Below are 23,939 nucleotides of genomic sequence, written 5' to 3'. Positions count from 1 at the left end.
CACATGTGCCAGGGACCGAGGAAGTGGAAATAGGAGTGGCCCAATTTATCATCAATCCCAGTGAGCCATTTGGGGAATCTGTGTTCTCTGTGCCTATAGCCCTGCAGGCTTTAGCTGCACCCTCCTCACGTTCCCGGGAATCCCCACACTCCACCCACTCAGACTGTGTCCCTGCTCTCAGCGTCCTCATGGTGTTCAAAAGAGGAGACTAATTCCTGCTGGAGGGACCCAGGGGAAAGGACCAGCTCCCCCATCGCAGGCTGTGGGCATCTGGTCTGGTCAGATAGGGAGAAGAATGCCCTGAGGCTGTTCTTCAGGGGAAAGACTTGAGGAACAGGTAGAGACAATCTCCTGGGACAAACTTGCAGCTGCCGGGAGGAACTACTGGTCCCGAGGACATGCAGTGTCACATTTGGGTTGCTGTGGCCTTGGACCTTGGCAGACATCTGATTGGGGCCACAGGGTTCCACACCAGAAGCCCACATTGGGGTGGGCTAACCCCAATCCTAACCCTAACCCTAACCCGGGACACTGGCACACTGGAAGGCTCTGGATCTGTGGCCCATGCAGGTGCAGCTCACCCCCACCTCTTCTGGCTTAGGGAAGTCCCTCCCCTGCACAGCCTTTCAGTCAGAGCACGTCCCCCTGTACCTGGCTGGGCTCCCAGGGGAGAGGTATCTCTGCACTGTGACCCGGAGCTGGGAGGAAGCCTGGGGGGATGAGGCATCCACAAGGATTGGGGTTTGCTTGATAGGTGGTGTGAGCCAGACTTCTTATGGAGGAGTCTTGGAAGAGGGGCCGCCAGCACCAGTCACCCAGGTGTTTCTCATCCCAGGACTTCTCTCCCTGCTCGGTCTGACAACAGGGTGTCAGACCCCTCAAGGAGAAGATTCTGTGTCATGACAAACAAGTAAACCACTGTGACCAGCAGGGGTCTTTGCTAAAGGTGAGGGGGATGTCTAGAATGGATAGGGGAGAAGGGATCATTACAGTGATGGGGGCTGCAATGTGTCCTATCTACCTTGCGTTGCTAATTTTCCCCAGGAAGAGACACCCACTAGAATCTTGAAAGAGCTGCTCCCAGCAGAGAATCTATAAGGAGAATTGTGATGGAGAATATGATCTTCAGAATGATGGAAATATTCCTGTATTTGCTGGGAGCCTTGCCAGAAAACAGCTCTCCATGTCCAGCCTCCTCGGGGACTGCCTCAGATAAAAATACCTGCCTCTCTAAGGTTACACATCCATCCAGAGGCACTCTACCTCTAATTACTATCAACATGAGAAGAAAAGGCCTGGATCCCTCACCCTAACTTGAGATAGTTTTGAATCCCAGGTCCATGGTCCCTGTGGAGGTCAGTGGAGGTCTTTATTAGGATGACTTCACAGCTGAACCTCTGCTTTCTTTTCTCCCTTACACAGGGTGGATCCCAAAAGCACTCCTTAGCAAACATCCTGCATGCTAATCTCTATCTCAAAATTTGTTGCCCAGCGAATCCAACCTATAACCAGGTACACAGTCAATTAAAATGGTTTTGCAAGCTACAATTGCTATTGTGTCATCAAAGGTTTACGCCATACCCAATTTTATCTCTGGAGAGTCAAAGAAAGATTTAAGTTTCGCATGGAATTGCATTTCAGTGACACGAGGAACCACTATTTAAGTGCTTATTATCTGTGAAATTAAGTTTTAAAATAGTCTGAGAATTTTAAACTTCAAGCAACATTACAATTAATATTGCACAGAATGCTTTTTCCCTTCTTTTTAGTCACCATGGGAGCAAATACGTTAATAAATATATTTTGATTTGCAAAAAGGTTGCATTACTAATAATTTGAATGACTGCAACTAAGATCCTAAAAAGGACCCTTTTCCTTGAAAGTTAGACAAAGAAAGAACAAATATTAATCCAACACTGCTTTTCTCTCATGAAGTCTTCCTCACTTTTCTCAGCATCTGGCAGTAAAAATGCAAAACTCATAGATTTACTTGTATCACTATTGAAAGTATTTCGAGAAGTCTTTGGAAATACTGTGACTTTTCAGAGACTCAGACTCAAGGTAAACATTTAAAGCACAATCAATCAATCAATGTCTGATTTAAATAATGTTTCTTAAATGCAACTGATGATACATTCAATATACTAACCACGAAATAGGAACGCTTCTGCAGGCACTGATTTTGTTAGTGAAGTTAACTTTTACACTTACCTCTCAAAGGTATCTGCGGGTCAAATTCAGAAATTCTATTTGCATATTCCACTGAAGATTAACTAGCCTGTCACGGATCTGAAAAGCAGAAGAGAGAACAGATCATTAATATCATTAGCATAATATATTGTTTATGAAAACCCCAAAGAAGGGAAATATTAAAAAAAACTGGAAAAGCTCAGCACAGAAATTAGAAAGAAGTGTTTGTGTTTGAACAGAAGAAAATTTGTTATAGTTTGCTAGTCAAAACAACAAAGGGAAACAACCAAGGTAATTCAGAGAGCCAGTAGACGTTATTTGGGGAGAACCAGAACACTAAAAGAAATGAGTCTTGATAGTCACATTACTGCGGCTCTTCCTAAATGGTACTGTATCCTCATATATTTTATACACTTGTTGGAGAAGACTTTGAAACATTAATTTGTGCCGTAGTAAAATTATATTACGTAAAGTGCTTTAAATGCTAAAGCTTAGCATGATTAAGCAATACTGAAACTATTGTGATGCTATAGAAAATGAGCGAACTTATCCTCAATAAAAGGAACCAAGAGCTTCAATTATCTGCCCACAGACTGTAATTTGAGTTTGTGTATGCAGGCTTATAAAAAGGATGTAAAAAGAAAATAAGTCCCATAAATTTGTTGAGGAATTTTCAGCAGTGTTCATGACCACTTAACTTCCATTTAAGTTTCCCAGGACTTATAGTAAGTCATGTACGATCTCAGTCATCCTCTCAAAAAAAAAAAAAACAACAAACCTATCCTTCACATCTTTATTTATGCTCTGTTTTACAGATTTCAGACTCTTAAGGAGAAAAGAACTAAATTCACCATTTGGTTGTTCAAATCATTAATTCTTCATATCACCCAAGTAATGTGTTCCTGAATCCTTTTCACATCTCCAAATCTTATCTGACCGTCAAAACCCAGTTCTATCCCTCTTGCAAGAAGTGTTCTAATGTGTCCTTAACAAAAATTTCTTTTTGAAATTTTTATTACATTGATATGTAACATACATGTTAGCTTTTAATGGTAACCTATTTATCATCATCTGAATCTCCCATTTGTGTCTAATCTGTCTCCTTGTAAACCATGTAAGTAATTTTAAGACAAATGTCATGCCTTCTATTTTTGTACCCTTTTTTGCGTACTGGGCACAGAGTAAGAGACCAAAAATATGTGTTGATATATTGGACAATGATTCTTCTTTCATTTATATAAAGTTTAAGACTCCTTGAAACTAAATAACAAGCTCAGAATCTTTACACTTCAGCACTAATTTGTGATCTCTTTTCAATGACCCTCATTATTCTCAGGAATTCCAAGGTTAAACTCAGAGATTATTATTTTATTTATTTATTTATTTATTTATTTTTGGCTGTGTTGGGTCTTCATTGCTGCATGCGGGCTTTCTCTAGTTGGGGCTACTCAACAGGGGCAAGCTGGGGCTACTCTTCATTGAGGTGCATGGGCTTTTCATTGAGGTGGCTTCTCTTGTTGCGGAGCACAGGCTCTAGGTGCGTGGGCTTCCACAGTTGTGGCACGTGGGCTCAGTAGTTTTGGTGCATGGGCTTAGTTGCTCCGCAGCATGTGGGATCTTCCCCGACCAGGGTTCGAACCCGTGTCCCCTACATTGGCAGGCAGATTCTTAACCACTGCGCGACCAGGGAAGTCTCTTAGATTATTTTTTTAAAATATTGCAAAATTGCTTGTGGGCCTATCTGTCAACATTAAGAAAGGAGAGGTGTCATTCAGCTGGCCAGTCGGCGCGACGGGCTTTCCGTCCTAGAACCATGGCCCAGTTTGCCCGTAACCTCGCGGAGAAGGCCCCGGCGCTGGTCAGCGCTGCTGTGGCTCACTCAAAGCCTCGATTGGCCACATTTTGGCACTATGCCAAGGTTGAGCTGGTTCCTCCAACCCCTGCTGAGATCCCTACAGTTATTCAGATCTTGAAAAAAATTATCAGTAGTGCTCAAACTGGTAGCTTCAAACAGCTTACAGTTAAGGAAGCTCTACTGAATGGTTTGGTGGCCACTGAGGCGTGGATGTGGTTTTATGTTGGCGAGATCATAGACAAGCATGGCATCATTGGCTATAATGTTTGAAGACCAGTCTTTGCTTTGTTATTTGGGTGTTCTTGGACCATGTGTGAGCAGACTGCTATTTGAATAAAATAAGATGATGCGTCAAAATCAAAAAAAAATAACAAAACAAAACTGTGCTCAACTAGAGCAGCTTGAGAAGAAGGTTTGTTCAGGGGCCTGTTGAAATGTGCGCACTCCACCTATGTTACCTTCTTCTCAGCGGATCACATTAGGTTCAGTGGGGTGCTTTGCATAGTGGCAAATTTGTTAAGAGGGAACTATATTTCTCATAACTTACAAAAGTAAATGGTACAATATTTTAGAGATGGAAGGAAGGCAGATGCCATGACTGCTTGAAGGTTATCGTGGTTAGATTCATGACACGACATGATAAACAGCCGCAGTGCTGCTCCCCACGTCCCAGCTGGTCCTCTCTCCCTCTGCTCTGTATACAGTGCTGGCTGTGGACTGCCAGCCCTGCAGAATAAGAGCAGCACGGCCCCATCACTAAATGCCGGGTAGTGTAACAGCAGTCACCATAGCTTCCCATAGACTGTCCCAAATCGGCAACACCAACACTGGGCTTCTCAGATTGACTAAGTCAATGGCAACTCTGATCATCCAGTCCTCATGTTCAGAACTTCACTATCTGAATTCTTTCCACAAATATGGAAGTTTTAATGTCTCTACTATATCCCTGCAACAGATTATATTTTCTAAAGATGACCACAATGATCACTCCCATTCTACATGATCTCACAAGGTGACTCTTGATTCAGACATGCGTCACATCAAGTACTGGCATTTATTCTTCACCCTCATGTCTTGAATCTGGGAAGACACCTGAGACACCTTCAAGCAATAGAGTGTGGGGGTGATGGTGCTATATTATTTCAGAGGCAGATCATCGTACTGAGAGGTACTTTCTTTTTTTTTTTTTTAATTGGAATATAGTTGCTTTACAATTTATACTAGTTTCTGCTGTACAGCAAAGTGAATCAGCCATACATATACATATATGCCCTCTTTTCTGGATTTCCTTCCCATCTAGGTTACCACAGAGCACTGAGTAGAGTTCCCGGTGCTATACAGTAGGTTCTCACTAGTTATCTGTTTTATACATAGTAGTGTATATATGTCAGTCACAATCTCCCAATTCATCCTACCTCCTCTTTCCCCACCTTGGTGTCCATACATTTGTCTGAGCAGTACTTTCACCTTGGTTTCTCAGGAAGCTCACTCTTGGAACACACCCATGAGCCCAGGAGCCTCACAGAGGCCCATCTAACTCGTCAGCTGTTAAAGAACTTATGATGTCTCTTCAACATGCTATCATCTTTCTCAAAGTCTAAAATATTTCTTTATGCAACTAGAGATTATAATAGTCAGTGAAATAAGTCAGGAAGAGAAAGACAAATACCATATGATATCACTTATATGTGGAATCTAAAATATGACACAAATGAACCTATCTATGAAACAGAAACAGAATCACAGCCACAGAGAACAGACTGGTGGTTGCCAAGGGGGACGGGGTTGGAGGAGGGATGGAGTGGGAAGTTGGGCTTAGCAGATGTAAACTTTTATATGTAGAATGGATAAACAACAAAGTCCTACTGTATAGCACAGAGAACTATATTCAATATCCTATGATAAACCATAATGGAAAACAATATAAAAAATATATATATATGTGTGTGTGTATAACTGAATCATTTTGCTGGACAGCAGTAATTAATACAACATTGTAAAAGAACTATGTTTCAATAAAAATATTTCTTTATTATCAAGTGAATTTTATCATCACAAAGCATTTATCAAGTACACCTAACTTATAATTACCTTATAAATATTTCACTGTCAGCACAATTCCTACACCACTAGAACAAAGAATTCTGCTTTGCATTCCTCAAAGAGCATTCATTCATTTCATATATGCAGCAGCTTCAACCCACAGATGATCATTCCGAGTAGCTGTGAAAAAAATAAGTGCAAAGTTCTCAGGTTTATGTGATAAATCCTTGACATATCTTTTGTTCTCAGGATTCATAACACAATCTAGCGGGTTATTTAATGGGAAAAATATGTATAGAAATAAAAATAAACTTTAAAATAATAATCTTAATATTATAATTGCAGTATGTAGAAACTCTTCATTTGAAAGAGTAAATCATCCTTATAAATATTTGCTAGACTAGAAGGCATTAAATAGATGCTTGTGTATTTTTTTAAGCAGTGCTTTTCAATCTCATATTCTTTGAATTTTTTTTTTCACAGTTACTATGCAATGATTCATTAATTCCTATAACCACCATAGAACCTGTTTTGGCGTTTTGTGTTTCAGAATTCTTAATGCATCAGTAAAGAATTTTCTGCCCTGAGATGTATTTGATCTTGGGTTGATCTAACAAAAGTCAAATTTCACGATGAGGCAGATACTTTATAGTCAAATGTGTTAGTAGTAGTCGGGTTTCTTCAGAGAAACTGAACCAATAGCATATTGGGGGAGAGAGAGAGAGGGAGAGAAAATATTAATTTTAAGAAACTGGCTCATGTGATTGTGGGGCTGGCATGTCCAAAACCCACAGGGAAGGCCAGCAGACTGGAAATTCCTGCAGCAGTCTGTGTTGTAGTCTCAAGTCCAAAGACAACATGGAGGCAGAATTCCTTCCCCTTCAGGGGACCTCAGTCTTTTCTCTTAAAGCTTTCCATAGATGGTGGGAAGCCCTCCCACTTTATGGAAGGTAATCTGCTTTACTCAAAGTCTATGATTTAGATGTCAATCACATTTAACAAATGTCTTCACAGCAACACCTAGACTGGTGTTTGACCAAACAACTGTGCACCATAGCCTAGCCGAGTTGACATAAAATTAACCTTCACACCAGGTAAAACTGAGTCTCTAAATTTTTATTTTATCTTATTTTAGAATGAATTTAGCTATGTAAAAATAAGAGAAGCACATTACACAAGTACAGAAAAGTCAAAATTAATACAGAAAAATATAAGAAAATGTGCATTACTTGAATGGGTTCAATTAAATTTGCAATTGTTATACAAACTACGAATTTTTAAACTTATGTTTACCATATAAAATTGAAGTAAAGCTAAGGGATTGTTTTATAGCAAAATATTTTTTATCTAACATTATTCAAAAATATTACTTCTTTAAACTTCCTTTGTGGAAAAAAATATGAACTGCATGAAAAATTTGAAATCATATTTTTTTATCCGCATTTCAATGTTAGCCAGAATTGAGTAACTCCTTGCTATGAAAGAAACTCCCATAGGGCTGCATCATCACATATTAGTTCCTTTTCCTGGAGAACTCTTGACTAGGTATCTACTTGCCTGACTGTTTTTCAATCTCCAGTTTTTTTTAATTTTATTTACTTTTTATTGAAGTATAGTTGATTTACAATGTAGTGCCAATCTCTGCTGTACAGCGAAGTGACTCAGTTATACACATATAGACATTCTTTTTTTAAATCTTCTTTTCCATTATGGTTTATCACAGGATATTGAATATACTTCCCTGTGCTATACAGTAGGATCTTGTTGTTTATCCATTCTATATATAATAGTTTACATCTGCTAATCCCAAACTCCCCGTCCTTCCCTCCCCCTTGGCAACCACAAGTCCATTTTCTATGTCTGTGAGTCTGTTTCTGTTTTGTAGATAGGTTCATTTGTGTCATATTTTACATTCCACATATAAGTGATATCATATGGTATTTGTGTTTTTCTTTCTGACTTCCGTTAGTATGAGAATCTCTAGTTGTATCCATGTTGCTGCAAATGGCATTATTTCATTCTTTTTTATGGCTGAGTAGTATTCCATTATATATATGTATCATATCTTCTTTATCCATTCATCTGTCGATGGACATTTAGGTTGTTTCCATGTTTTGGCTACTGTAAATAGTGCTGCTATGAACATAAGGGTGCATGTATCTTTCTTCAATCTCCAGTTTTAATTACAATTCTCAGAGAGGTTTTATGAGATCTATAATTATAATGTATCCCCTAATACTATTTATAATTTTAAAAAATTACTGCTTTATATATTCTTGACATACTCTTTCAATACATTTAAATCTATCTGAAATAATCATATTTACTTGTTTAATTTTCTGTTGTTGCCTCAAACCCCTGGAAAGTAATGAGACACCTAATAATACAAATTTAACAAATAAGTAAATGAATGATCAAATGAATGAATAAATAATGCTATGTTATATGGAAATAATGTTCCATGGACTGCACGTTGATGGATGTTGTCTTCAAAAGGTGTATTAATTAGGCTTACCCTACCTTATAATATATAATTGTTTGAACACGATAAAAGTTTATTTTTTGTTCACATTATTAAACAAATGAGCCTGATCAGTTCTCATCCAAATGTTGATTCAGATATTAGAATCCCTCTACCTTATGGTTCTGCTAGTCTCAACACATGACTTCCAAAATTATCAAGCTTGTCTGTATCAAGCCAGTGGAAGAGGAAGGAAGAAGTAGCAGAAGCTGGGCCTTTACCTTTACGTTGATCCAGAGCCAACAAACTTCACTTTAAGAACAATTCATAGGTTAAGATTTAGACACAAGGGAGGGGGATGCAGCCCCTTTCCTGCCACAACTTTGTACTGTGGAATACCCATGATTATCTTAAGTTCTGAAAATCTCTCTGCTATTACATTTTTTGAGTCATGACTTTTTTTTTCCAGTTATATCTTTTTAAATTTTCTCTGTCAGGTTTACAAATGAAGTTGGTATGTAGCATCCTAACCTTACTGTATCATGGTGTTTGGGGAGCACCCTCAGAGGCATTTATAGACAACATCTGGCAAGACCTCAAAAGCATGATTTATTGTGTTAACCTCATTACTTTCTTTATACTATTTTTATTCATTTTATTTCTCATGTGTTCTGGTTTCTTCAAATGATGGAATAAAGTTCCATGCAGAACACATAAAGGAGACATAAAAATATATTAAAACATATAAAATATGCAATGACATTTTTAAGGAGAAACAGATTTGAAAGGTGAATTTATTTTAAAAATTCATTTTTAAATATAAATGACTAAGAAAAGAGTTCTTGAGCATTTTTAATTTCTCTTTCTTTTTGATTCTGTGTGATTCTCACTGGTGAGTCTTGGTCTTCAGGCACCAAGACACTCTGGTGTGGGGAGTTTCCTGTTGGCCCAGTGGTTAGGATTCTGGGCTTTCACTGCTGTGGCCCAGGTTCGATTACTGGTCAGGGAACTGAGATTCTGCAAGCTGTGTGGTGTGGCCAAAAAAAAAGACACTCTGGTGTGACATAACTATATCCTTATTCTAGCCCCTTATTCCTTATTTCTAGTTAGGAAATTGTCCAATGCTCATTTTTAATTGTATGATTACATTTGCAGGATTAAAGAGGCAACCTAAATGTCCACCGACAGATGAATGGATAAAGAAGATGTGGTACATATATACAATGGAATTATTACTCAGCCACAAAAAAGAATGAAATAATGCCATTTGCAGCTACATGGATGGACCTGGAGATGATCATACTAAGTAAAGTAAGTCAGACAGAGAAAGACAAATATCATGTGATATCACTTATCTGTGGAATCTAAAAAAAAATGATACAAATGATCCTATTTACAAAACAGAAATAGACTCAGAGACTTAGAAAAGGAATTTATGGTTACCGGGGGGAAGGATAGGGAGCAGGGATAGATTGGGAGTTTGGGATTGACATGTACACACTAGTATATTTTAAATGGATAACCAACAAGGACCTACTGTATAACACAGGGAACTCTGCTCAATATTCTGTAATAACCTAAATGGGAAAAGAATTTGAAAAAGAATAGATACTTGTATAACTCAATCACTTTACTGTACACCTGAAAATAACACTACATTGTTAATCAACTATACTCCAATATAAAATAACAATTTAGGGCTTCCCTGGTGGCACAGTGGTTGAGAGTCCGCCTGCCAATTCAGGGGACAGGGGTTCGTGCCCCAGTCCGGGAAGATCCCACTTGCCGCAGAGCAGCTGGGCCCGTGAGCCATGGCCGCTGAGCCTGCGCTCCGCAAGGGGAGAGACCACAACAGTGTGAGGCCCGCGTACCGCAAAAAAATAAAAAAGTAAAATAAAAATTTTTTAAAAGATGTTTTACTGCCTTCAAACACCATCTAAAAATGTTTTTAGTTGCTTATAAGTTTTCAATATGGCATGTTGGGTCAATAAACAAGTAACTTAACTTTTGCTTTTCTCAATTTTCTCACCTCTAAAGGGGAATAAAATTAGCATTCTACCTCACAGGGTTCGTTTAATGATAAACTCGTAGTCTATGTAGAGCAATTAGCAGAGTGGTTAGTACTTTGTACAGTATACCATTTTACCATTTAAAATGACACACAATGTTTGATGGGCCTTTTTCATTGTGAAAATATTAAAGTCCACTTTTGTGGGTGGTGTTCTAATCCATTTACTAAGTAAATGGATTACTTTGATTTCATAACCACCTATAGAAGAGGAAACTGTAGCAACTTACTTTCATATTATTTTTTCCTGCACCCTAACTTAATGAACAATACTAACAGTGATTAGGAATGTTACTTAGTTTCACTTAAAGTAGAAAAAGGACCAAAATGACATTATTCCACAATTGTATGGAAGCTGCTAGGCCTTTGTGTTTGTATGATTATAAAGAGGTTAAAGGGCAATTATTTTCTCCTTCAAGTCTATATTCTACCTTTCTCTAGAAAGCTCTGTTTTCTTGAAATTTAGATTGAAATAATTCTTTACAAGTCTACACAGAGCTGGCAAAAATGCAAAGTTTGAAGGCACAGTACTAAGACTGCTCTCATTTCTGACAGGTTTGGGGGTTTCCCCAAACCATGCTCATGTTCAATAATTCACTAGAAGGAGTTACAGAACTCACTCAAAGGCATTATATGCACGACTATGGTTTATGACAGGGAAAGGATACAAATAGGAATCAGCCACAGGGAGAGATGCATAGTGCAGAATCTGAGAGCATTCCAAATCTGAAGCTTCTGTTGTCCTCAGGCAGCATTACCCTTCCAGACTCGTGGCAATATGCCACGAGTACTGCAAACCAACAATGTTCACCTGAGTCTTGATAGCCAGAGTTTTTATTGGAGATTGATCATGTAGACATGATTGATTAATGGACTGATTGCCCACATAACTGAACTCAGTCTCTGGGTCCACTGATACTGCATGACCCAAAGCTCCTATCCAAAATCACGTGTTGGTCTTTCTGGCGTGGCCAGCCCCTACTCTGTGTTTACTGGATGTGGTCAGTCCTCACCCAAACAAAGGCACGTGGCTCATATATGACATAGGTCACCTCTTAGAAGCCAAAGGGCAAAGTGTAGACCTCTCTTTGGACAAGGCCAAATTCTCTACTATAGAGTGTCATCAGTAAGAGACGGCTGATTGCCTGTGTATATGTCAACTCCTTTCCCTAAAAGAACTCTGTGCTTTACATTTAAAATGCCCAGGGCTTCCCTGGTGGCGTGGTGCTTGGGAGTCCGCCTGCCGATGCAGGGGACACGGGTTCGTGCCCCGGTCCGGGAGGATCCCACGTGCCGCGGAGCGGCTGGGCCCGTGAGCCATGGACGCTGAGCCTGCGCGTCCGGAGCCTGTGCTCCGCGACGGGAGAGGCCACAACAGTGAGAGGCCCACGTACCACACACACACACAAAAATGCCCAAGAGAGAAGACTGATTGCTTGGTTTGTCACTGTCATGTAGGTTGTGTGGAAATTTCACCTAAACCACTTCACCAAAAACTTCTAATTTACAATAAACAACAACTCTATGATTTTATTAAAATAATTATGGCATATAGATAGACTATGTATTCATTTATTTGTCTAAAGTTAATAAAAGAAAATATTGATATATAAAGCAGGCAAAAGAAGAAACAGTCATTTAGAGTTTGGCCATCAATTTTACTCCAATATCTATACCTTAACTTTTTGGTTCAAATCATGGTTTGTCCGTATTTAATGATTTTCAGTGAATGGGAAAATACAGCTTTCATCAGTAATCCACTTTCATGTCTAAATTCTCTTTGAACCAGAAAGAGTTTTCTTATTCTTGATCCAAATTACTCTTGCTGAAATTCAAATGAATTTTCTGTATTCTGTTTTTAGCAGTCAGATCAAGCACTATATTGGAGAATGAAGGTAACACAAAGCATTACTACTCACCATTTCTCAAATATGTCAAAGACACTTTAAATTCTAATTATTTCCCCCCAGATTTTAGTCATTCCTCTCACCACGGGGTCATAGCAAATCTAATAAGAGATACAGAATGCAGGAAACTCTCAAAACTATTTAAAAAAATATGCTCCTCAGAAAAACTACATAAAAATAAGTTACTTGAACTGTATTTTTTAAGTTGCTCATTGCATATAACAGAAAAAATGTCTCCATACCTCACAACAGGGCACGAAACCAACCACAGGGTTATATCTTTTGCATGCTCAGTTTCTAGATTTTAGAAATGTTATGATTATGTTGCTAAGCAATGTGCAAATCAATGGCTCCTTGGGATTGTGTATCCTTTGGAAAAGCTATATTTGACAGTTTGTTTATAATGCATTTTCCTAGATGCAAAATATCTGTAGCATGGCTAGAACACCTGACCTTAGGGTCATCTAAGTAAACTCACTGGAAACTTATCTTAGGGATGTTTATTTTCTAACTACATTATGTGATATATAATGTCAGCGTGTTTGTACATATATATGTAATCATACTGTTTTTATTTATACATTTATACTAGAGGTAAAATTTCTGAATTGTCTAGATGTCAAATTCCAAGTGATGTACAGGAAGAATGGCCGATACTTGTTACCTAACATAGGAATTCTACTTAACCATTGCTGTAATAGCCATAGAACCTTTCCAGCAACTCTTTGCTAAAGCCTTTCTTCTGCACAGTCAGGGCAACTTATCAATCATGGCAGCCTAATCTAGGTGGATAAACCTCTCAACCTGTCCTAAAATTTCAGAGGTGCTCAAGAATCAAAATAACTCTTGTTAAATCCCAGAACTGAACCTTGTAGAAATTCATAATTGATGATCACTAGTATATTTTATTTGCTTACTCTTTTATGCATTCATGACTTCAAAAAAAGATCAGTGAATGCTAAGCACATGTTAGACAGAGTAATCTAAAGACAGATCCCATGTAACATGCTTCTTCAAGACACTTATATTAGACTTGTGTGGATCTATAAGCTAATAAGGGCAAAAGGCACCATGATTGCTTTGATAAAAATAAGACTGAGGTATTAGAATATGAAGGGAATCCTAAAATTTAAGAGGTGGCAAATGAGAGAAGGGCACAGAAGGATATAAAGCTACTGAACATAGACAGAGAGGTATAAAGTGCTTTGCGTAAACACAAAACTTACAGTGTGGCTGGAGGATAATTTAAGAAAGAAAAAAGCAAGTAGAGGAAAGGCCTCGAATGCCATGCCAAATGGCAGCGAGGGAAAGTCACAGACTTTGAGCTGGTCATTGAAAATATCAGTATTGAATTCAGAACAATTACATTAATTGATGAACTGGAGACAGAGGTGGTCAGGAAAGGCAAACTGGAGAGCAATTTGGAGATATTTGGAGATATGAAGTAACACGAATAAATAATTTTTAAAAACTGGACTAAGTGGCCCTCTGTTTGGAAGGGAGAGAATAAAGAAGATGTATATTAAGAATGTGTAAATAAGAGAATTTGATACTCAGAAATTATGACCAAGATATAATATTTCTGAATAGTTCTGAATGTTACTTCCTGGACCCCTGTTTTGGATGATAAATTACAAGCCAAAGTTAGGTATGTCACTTCTGGACTGGAGCATTTATTTAATTATCAACATAAAAACCTCTAGTCTGTCTTATCTTCTGGCTCATGAATAGCAATGCCTAAGTTACAGGCTGCTCCAAAAGCCAGTATTCCTGAGAAGCTAATGAATGGAGCACCTTGAAGACCTGCCACGGATCTGTAGCATGGGTAAGAAATAAACTTTTGTAGTTCTAAGTGACCGATGTTTTCAAGTTGTTTATTACCCCAGCATAATATAGCCTGCTCTGACTGATTCAAAAGCCGTTGGTGCAAAGAAAGACAAACAGACCAATAGACCAAAATGGAGAGCTCACAGACAGATACATATACAGACACCCTGTCAATAGGGTACTCCACAAATCAACAAGAAAAGGAAGGATTGTTTGGTGTGGGAAAATGGACTGACTATATGGACGCATATAAAACTGGATCCCTACCTAAGACCATACAAAAGTGGGAAATCTAGGCAGACTAAAGACCTCAATGTCAAATAAATGTTCAGCAAAAGAAATGTTGGAAAATTACTATGACCGAGAAAAAAAAAAGAGCTTCTTAAATAATACTTTCAAAGCATAACCCAAGAAGCAAAAAATTACCAATAAATTTGATAATCAACCAAAAACAACAAAAAAAACCTTTGCAATCCTGAAGCAAAAATAAACAAAGGACATGTCAGACCCTTTCCAGCAGAGAAAACCAAACAAGCTGACAAATAGAAGATGAGGTGCTTGAAATCATAGTTACCAAAGAAATGCACATAAAAGCACTAATAACTCATCACTTTAGTTCCACTGGAAAGCTGTGTAATGCCAAGTGCTGGGCATGGACAAGCCCTCACTCTTTGCTGGGGAAAGGCACACTGCTGAGAGCATGCTGGAGAGCAGTCTTCAGTTACTTAGTTAAATAAAATATACACAATCTGCTCCTGATCACGCATCCGGGGAAATTTTCACAAGATATTAATAGTTCAGAGGACAATGTAAACAGATATTCTTTGAAGGATCTTTCACAGAGATGGGACAATAAATGTGTAAGCGTGGTGGATGTGCCCCATGGAGTACTGTGAGGCAGCTGGAAGCAACACATTAGAGAGAAACCTACGAACACGAATAATCTTAGAAATGTATTAATTACTTTTACTTTCTTAAATTTCTTTTTATAATTTTAACTGAATTTTTTTTTTTTGGCCATGCTGCGCGGCATGTGGGATCTTAGTTCCCCGACCAGGGATCGAACCCATGCCCTAACCACTAGACTGCCAGGGAATTTTCCCGATTACTTTTAAAAAGATAACTAAATTATGCCATATAGTCATATTTACGCATATTCAATGTCTGTGGACCAGGTAGTCATTTGAAAAAGAACACAACATAATAGACACAATAATAATAATAAATGCAGTATTAAGCACACGGACATGGTTGCCCATGTTGAGTGGGGAGTGTACAATGGGTGCCAGGTATAAGGATAAAATGAATAAGCAAGTAAACAGAAAGGACGAAGAAGAGAAGATAGTTGTACGCTTCAAATGTTGACTATCTGAAAACTGTACCCTATAAGAAACAATAAGAAATGCCCTTTACTGGAATTAACATTCTGAGGCTAGTTTTAATTATCTATATAAATCATCTAAGAGAAATAAAAATATGTTGTTATAATACATGACCTGTGCTGCAGTTGTTATGGGCAAATCAGTTTGATTCAAGCCTTATCAGAATAAGTTGCACACATGGATTCCAAATTGCTTCCAGGATTTAGTATGTACTTTCACAAGCATTTCAAACTCATCTGTGCATTGTAAAGTTGTTTTTTTCATATTTAAAACTAATACTTTGCTATGTCTAATCTGAGATTTTATTTAATTCCTCCTTTTCCCACTTATATCTTCTTATTCTGTCCATCTCTCAAAGCTTTGGGTCACCCGTTCTAACAGAAGATACATACCCTTGGTATGCAGGATGACAGATATTTGCAGTAAAAATGTAACAAATATGAAAAATATCATGAGCTATGATTTTGCAATATTATTATGTTGTTGTAAAGTGTACAGATAGATGTTAACACCTATAACATTTACTAATCATTCCATAAACAAAGACAGGAAGAAATGTCTTAAGTGGAGAGGATGTGGGAAAAAAAGGGAACCTTCCTACACTGTTGGTGGGAATGGAAATTGGTGCAGTCACTATGGTGAATAGTATGGAGGTTCCTTAAAAAACTAAAAATAGAACTACCATATGACCCAGCAATTCCATTCCTGGACAGACATATACCCGGAGAAAAACATAATTCGAAAAGACACATGCACCCCAGTGTTCATTGCAGCTCTATTTACAACAGCCAGGACATGGAAGGAACCTAAATGTCCATCAACAGAGGAATGCATAAAGAAGATGTGGTACATATATGCAATGGAATATTACTCAGCCACAAAAAGAACAAAATAATGCCATTTGTAGCAACATAGATAGACCTAGAAATTGTCGTACTGAGTGAAGTAAGTCAGACAAAGAAAGACAAATATCATACGATATCACTTATATGTGGAATCTGAAAGAAAGGGTACAAATGAAGTTATTTCCAAAACAGAAGTAAAGTCACAGATGTAGAAAACAAACTTACAGTTACCAGGGGATAACAGGGGGGAGGGATAAATTAGAAGATTGGTATTGACATATACACACTACTATATATAAAATAGATATATAGCACAGGGAACTCTACTCAGTACTCTGTAATGGCCTATATGGGAAAAGAATCTAAATAAAAAAAGATTGGAGATATATGTATGTATAACTGATTCACTTCTCTGTACACCTGAAACTAACACAACATTATAAATCAACTATACTCCAATAAAAATTTAAAAAAAGAAAGAAATGTCTTAAGGATACAGCTTGCAGATTTCCTGCATAAAAGGGGATTTGTGTGTGGTAGTGTGTGTGTGTCTGTGTGTGTGTTTTTCTGTCTGTTAATGATCCATTACTCTAAGGAATAGAGCATTAGATTAAGTCTGACATGTTGAACCAACTGCATTCAGAAAAATGTGAATTGAATGAACATTAAGAAAACAAAGGGAATCCATGTGGGATGGATTCAAGTTTCACGTGATCAACACCTGTGAGACCAGTGGACTTGAGGAAAAATAGTCCATTCTGGAAAGAAAGTATGACCTTTTCTTGTGCAGGAGTTCTAAAAAAAATGAATGTAAGCTGCAGTGATTCAAAATTGCCATTTAGATAAAAGTTCGTGGAGTGATTGTATGTCACAGGACATTGCTAGTCAATTTGTGTGGTAGAAGAAAAATTGAAGAACACAGTCAAGAGAAACCAAAGTTTAACATGAAACAGGATACATTTTATATCAAAATAAAAATATAATATTCACCATGAGGAATAAGAGAAAAGAGTGATTAGCAATACACGATGAAAGTTTTGAACTTGGGAAACAGAAGAGCACTTCGCTGGTGTCACAGATATTTTTAATTGTTCTGAAGACATAAAACAGATTCTATACTTAACACACCACAGATAATGTAGAAATCTGACTTGAAATACAAACTCTGCAATTATCATTTCACATCCTGAATCGCTTGTTGCAATATTCAGTAACACGTTAGTCATCTGCTTCCTTCTAAATTGTCACTTATTTCTTTCCTATAAGCAATACTATTGACAAAACATCATACTCATTCATTTCTTCCTATAAAAGTACTTCCTTACTGTCTGTTTTGTTCAACATTAAATTTAAATATACAGATTTTAACTCACTGTCAGAATTCTGGAATTAAAACCTCACATACCCGATATATTCCTGTTTGATGTCAGGTCCTTCTTTGTTTTCATTTCAATCAATACTTTCCTCATCCTACGTCTAAATAATAACCCCTAGTTATTTGTATGTTGTATCATTAAACATCTTTTCTATATTCATCTCTTCTGAAAAGGAACTGATCTGTAACATCAATAACAGTAAACATTAAAATAACTAAATTAGACCCTTGAGCATAAAAGTGTTTTCTACTGAATTAAGAAAAACCTTGGCTCAGAATATTCTGAAAACACTCACACCATCAGCAGTTTTCCATTTTTTCTTGCAGGGAATATTAAATAATAGAATTATTAAAAATTAGAGGACTTCTATCATTCTTTACAAAAATAATACAGTTATATTATGTCAATTACATACAGAGTTATATTATGTAAGAGATACATATTTTTTTTTCCTTTAATTACCCTAATCTGAAGTGGAAGCCTGAAGATTTTGCTCACTGTTGTTTGTATTACAACAATCCTAACTACAGCAGCAAACTTTGAAAAGAGAAATGACTTTTGTATAAATATAATTCATTTCTGCATGTGTATTTCTTAAAGATAATCGCTAAACACAGCTGTGAAGATGACAATTTAGGAAAAAACACTGACCCAATGTCAAGGTAAGACCAAAGCAGGAAGTAGAACATTCGGCAATAAGCAAGGGTGACGTCATTATTTGGCAAGTAGCTCCTACTTACAGAGAAATGTTTTCCTCTTTCAAATGAAAGCAGATGCTTCTGCTGTAGAATTAAACAGATTTCTGAGTCTTTAATCTCACCTAATTTTTAGTACTGACATGCATATTCACCTTAAATGTCTTATAAAATATCTAGCATTTTTGAGCTTTATATCTTCCAGGAGCACAAATTAAAAATGAATGAAATACAATAAATTCGTTCCTGAGAAACAACACACCTAAATCTGGTAAAAACCTATACTGCACAATGCATACATTAAAAAAACATAAAGTGATGCAATTAAAACTAACTGAAGATTGACGTCCTTCTCATCAACACGGAGATAATGAGAAGAAAACTCTCAGATTTGAAGTCTTAGAAGGCAGATAGTGGGATCTTTCTTAAAAGAAGATGCCTAGAATTTAATGTAAGTTCCCAGGAAATATTTTGATCGAGAAACTAATTTTCTGAAAGTTCTACCTCTTGCTTCAAGGCTGTTTTAAAAGTATGTTTGTGACCTAATTTCAAAGAAAGTGACAAAATGCAAGTCAAGGAGAGAAATTACCATAAAGCATGTTCTGTGTTTAAGTGTCATACAGATGGTGAGTTAACCAAGCTGCTGAATTTTGATAACATAGGAGGAAACGCATAATTATATTGCACCATAACTGGATTGTCCCCTTTACTGCTTTACACCTCAAAATGTGGCCTTTTGTTTTTGAATCCTTATGTAGAGATAAAGTTTTCTTTTATATAAAATCTGTCATTTAAAGCTTAGTGATTAGGAGAGTTTCTGTAGTCAGACTTCTTGGGCTTAGAAACCTACTCAGCAGCTTGCTAGACTGATCTTGAAAAAGTACCCTCTGTGTCTCAGTTTCTTTACCTGTAAAAAGGGCTAATAGCAGCATTTACCTTATGGAAGTACTTTAAGAATGACATGAAATAAGGCATCTGGTGAAAGGTTGATAAATGTAAGCTATTGTTAAAGTTGTTTAATCTAGGTTGGGAAAAGACATGCAAAGATCTCATTATAATAATAGGAAGAACAGAAATAAGTGGCGTGACAAATTCACTAGCAGTATGTTATGGTGCATTTAATTCTTCCTGGAGAAGTGGTCTTCAGGACGGCCAAATGGATGAGGGGCGGATTTCCCTGGTGGCACAGTGGTTAAGAATCCGCCTGCCAATGCAAGGGACATGGGTTCAAGCCCTGGTCTGGGAAGATCCCACATGCAGCGGAGCAACCAAGCCTGTGTGCCACAACTACTGAGCCCACGTGTCACAACTACTGAGCCCGCGCCCCACAACTACTGAAGCCCGCACGCCCAGAGCCCAAGCCACCGCAGTGAGAAGCCCGCGCACCGCAACGAAGAGTAGCCCCCACTCGCTGCAGCTGGAGAAAGCCTGCACACAGCAATGAAGACCCAACGCAGCCAAAAATAAATAAATTTAAAAAAAAATGGATGAGGGGCCACTTCAGTTGAGTATTGAAGAATAAGTTTCCAAAAGGTAGGTAAAAGGCAAGAGGCTTAGAGAACGGTATAAAAAGGTGTGCAGTTACAAAAGTGCATGACACCCCCAGAAAACATCATATAGTCTTGTATAACTGATAAGTTAAAAATCCACATCTTTACTAAACTGATGGAGTCATTTTCTTTGAAATGGTGGTACTAAAACAAACGAAGAAGTGATTGAAAATCTTTATGCTTCACTTTCCTTGGCTCAATGTTCCTTTTCTTCTCTATTAAAAACCCACCGTCAGTGAGAAATTAACAACCTCTTTGTGTCAAGCAGACAATCAAAATTCTGGCCAAATCACAGAGACTGTTTGCTAGTTAAGAGTTCCTAAAACACCAGGTTTCTGGAGGATGTACTTGACTTCACCTGAACTTCAGCACCCACTGGGAAGTCTGACTGAAGCACTCTCCTGGCAGAACTGGCTTCATCAACCTGGAAAATGATTTCACTGCTGCTATTTGCAGTATTCTGGGCTGACTCTGACCTGCTTCTTTGCTCTTCGAGAGCTGTGTCAGTACGCGTGCATTTATTTGTCAGAGTGCAGACAGAGAACACAAAGCAAAGAGCTTGTGAATTAAGGAAAGGCAAGTGGAGCTTCCTTGTGAAAACCTCCCGCCAACTTGATCTGCTAAGTCCCTTGGGATGGGTCGGTCTTACATACACAGCCATCTGCACGATTTGATTTTAGGGGTCTGGAGTACTCTCTACCCCCATAACCATCCTACTTCTTCTCCTGCTTGATTCTTCCTCAGGGTAGACTCTTAAAAAGAATCTTGGTGCTGAGATGGATTTGGGAGCAGTACCTTCCATACACCTGTTGTACCGGCAGAGGTCTGGGTGGCTCTCTGTAACATCACTTAGGCTCTTCCTTCTGTTTTGCTATTGCACCCTCAATCCTGGGGAGGGCTCTCTATCAGCAACCATATTTTTGTAATAGGGCTTGAAGGCAGCCCGGTAATATCACTGTTTGCATATGAAATATGATTCTGGTTACCTCTGTTCTCAGATCACACCCACAGTGACGTTCTCTGCCACTATCACTCCCTCATATTATTCACAATTTCTGACTTTCCTTCTCTTCTACAGCTCAGCACAAGTTTCCATCCTGATTTATGCTAACAAGGTCTGTGTTTTGGAATAGGAGTATAATTTTCTGTTCTCTATTGTTTCCTCTATCGTAGAATTTATCACTGTATATTACAGTTATTTATCTACAGTTTTTCTTCACTAGTCTGTGAACTCTGGGAAGTGAAGGACCTTCTTTCACTTACCTTATAAAGATAACCCCAAACTGAGAAAATATCTGGCAAGAAATATGTGCTCAATAAATGTTTCTTGAATTAATGAATGAGTTACCTGTTTTCTCCAAAATAATTTGTGTATTTCTTAAAATGCTAATATTAAGATTCATTTATTTGTAAATAAACATTATCATTTTATTATAATCTTTTTAAAATTATGATTTTTTTTGAAAATAGCTCAAGAAGTCTTTAATATGTAGCTATAAATCCCTTTATCGTAACTTTTTTTCTAAGTAACTAGGACTGAAAGATGGAGAATGAATGAGAAAAACTAGATGGATCCTTGAGGACAAACATTTTCAGTACTTCCCGATGTCTCCAAAAAAAAAATACCCTTGGTATTTTTTCTAGAAACCGGAAGTTTCTAGCTGCTTAGTGTCTGAGACAGATGGTATGGGTTTTAATACAAATGTTTAAATTCACTTAAGCGTTTTACACAGTGGAGGTTAAGTGACCATTAAAATGGGAAGGTTCCGGGGCTTCCCTGGTGGCGCAGTGGTTGAGAGTCCGTCTGCCGATGCAGGGGACACGGCTTCGTGCCCCGGTCCGGGAAGATCCCACATGCCGCGGAGCGGCTGGGCCCGTGAGCCATGGCTGCTGAGCCTGCGCATCCGGAGCCTGTGCCCCGCAATGGGAGAGGCCACAACAGTGAGAGGCCCGTGTACCGCAAAAAAAAAAAAAAAAAAAAAAAAGAAGGTAAAAAAAAAAATTTTAAAACAAACACAAAAAAAAAAAAAAAAAAAAAAATGCATCTACTACAAAACATAATCTATTAGGTTAATGATCTATGCCGAGGTGGCAAAAATATATCAGCAAATTGATTCATTGACTCCATCAAACTTTCCTACATCAACTTGCATTTTCAGAGAGATACAGAGTTCATTTTCTTGGATCATTCTGTGGTAAATAATGACTTAATTTCTCTGTCAAAATAGCATTCTCAAAGGTAAGCCCAGAAACATTATACCAAACAGCATCTTTGCACAATACATCCTAATCCAACTACATCTCAGCACTTTCAGGTGCATTTTTCTTTTTAGCAATGACAGATCCTTTATGACAGTATCTCTGTATCCGGTATGTAACCCAAACCACAAATAGGGCAACTAAACTGGGTTTTTGAATAGTTGCCATGGGTGCAGAAATATTTTTTTTAATCTTCTGTTAAAAACTTTCTCCAAACAAATCATACTTGGTATTGGAGATTAATAGTTTGTACAAGGAAATGTGTTCTAAGCTGAAGTACAACTGGCTCTATCAGGCATGGTGAATTTCAGAGATGGTTACAGACCGGTACATCTCAAATTCACTGCATGTGGATGAAAGGTGAAAGGGGAGAAGTGCTGTGTGTGCTGTTAGAAGAGTCAAAAAAACAAAAACAAACAAAAAATGCCTACTGTGTACAAATTTAGAGAAAATTGCCCCTTCTCTGTTGAATATTTTGAATTTTGTTTCCCAAATTTAGTGATTATGATTTTTGAGCTGAGCTTTAAGGAGTTTAAATAAATCTTATTATAATCACAGTAGATGGAGCTAGGACCCATTGATCGTGAGAAAAAAATGTACATGTCAATACCTGTCTAAGTGGAATCTATGGATTCCTATGGTCTGAGAGCATTTTTCCAGCAGTTAAAGAATTTTCAAGATTGACAGACATATTTATTAATTAAAAGAAAGAATGCCTCCCAATATGGAGATTGTTAGATAGACTCCTTCAGTATAATTCCTTAGGAATAAAGGGCAATAACATAATTAAACTAAGTCTGCTGTTTTTGAGATCCAGAAGTAAGACATGGGAAGAGAAGTCAGGCTGTTCCTTTCATGCTCAACCTAGAAATGTTCAGTGATGTTCTGGTCCTTTATATATGGGTTTTAGCTCCATTTATGATCTTTTACACCCTCCTCTGTATCAGAAGGGGCTGGGAGCTGGCAAGATACATTTTTCTGAATTTCCCTGCAAGATGGATTCCCTTCTGATTCTGCCAGTGCGTGATCCCGGCAGGAAATGGGAGGCTAGAATAAAGGGGAAAGGCGTTGCCTTTTTGTTTTCTGCTTCTGGCAGTGCCTCTAGCATTGTAGCAAGAATGGTGGGGAAAAAAACCCAAAACAAGAAAACCCCCTGGGCTCTTTCTTAGGAGCACAGTTCTAACCATGTCAGGCAGTGGCTGTGATGGTGCCTACCATGCAGCTCCAGCAACAGGCTTGTGGGCTCGGATTCTAGTGACAACAGTGGCAGAACAAGTTCGTGCCACATCAGAGGAAGCGCAGTCTCTGGGCTTCTTGCAACCAGAAGTGACTGAGGCCTCTGGGCAGGGCTGTTTTCCCTTTTATTCCTCCAGTCCAGAAAGTAGAAGCTTTCTGCATATTTTAGTAACATTATAACCTCACATTCCCCTTCTTATTTGCCTTCAACCCTTTCACTGATTTACAACCAATTATTTGAATTA

The 23,939-nt window shown here is 38.0% G+C and overlaps 1 pseudogene; it reads left to right on the top strand.

The window, feature by feature from the left end:
* The first annotated feature begins 4,003 nt into the window (after positions 1 to 4,003).
* Positions 4,004 to 4,425, top strand: LOC114899938 (annotated as a pseudogene).
* The last annotated feature ends 19,514 nt before the right edge of the window (positions 4,426 to 23,939 follow it).

This window comes from Monodon monoceros, unplaced genomic scaffold, assembly GCF_005190385.1.
Source record: "Monodon monoceros isolate NGI ecotype Baffin Bay Population unplaced genomic scaffold, NGI_Narwhal_1 Super_Scaffold_18, whole genome shotgun sequence".
Classification (NCBI taxonomy): domain Eukaryota; kingdom Metazoa; phylum Chordata; class Mammalia; order Artiodactyla; family Monodontidae; genus Monodon; species Monodon monoceros.
This window is presented reverse-complemented; position numbering and strand designations above follow the sequence as displayed.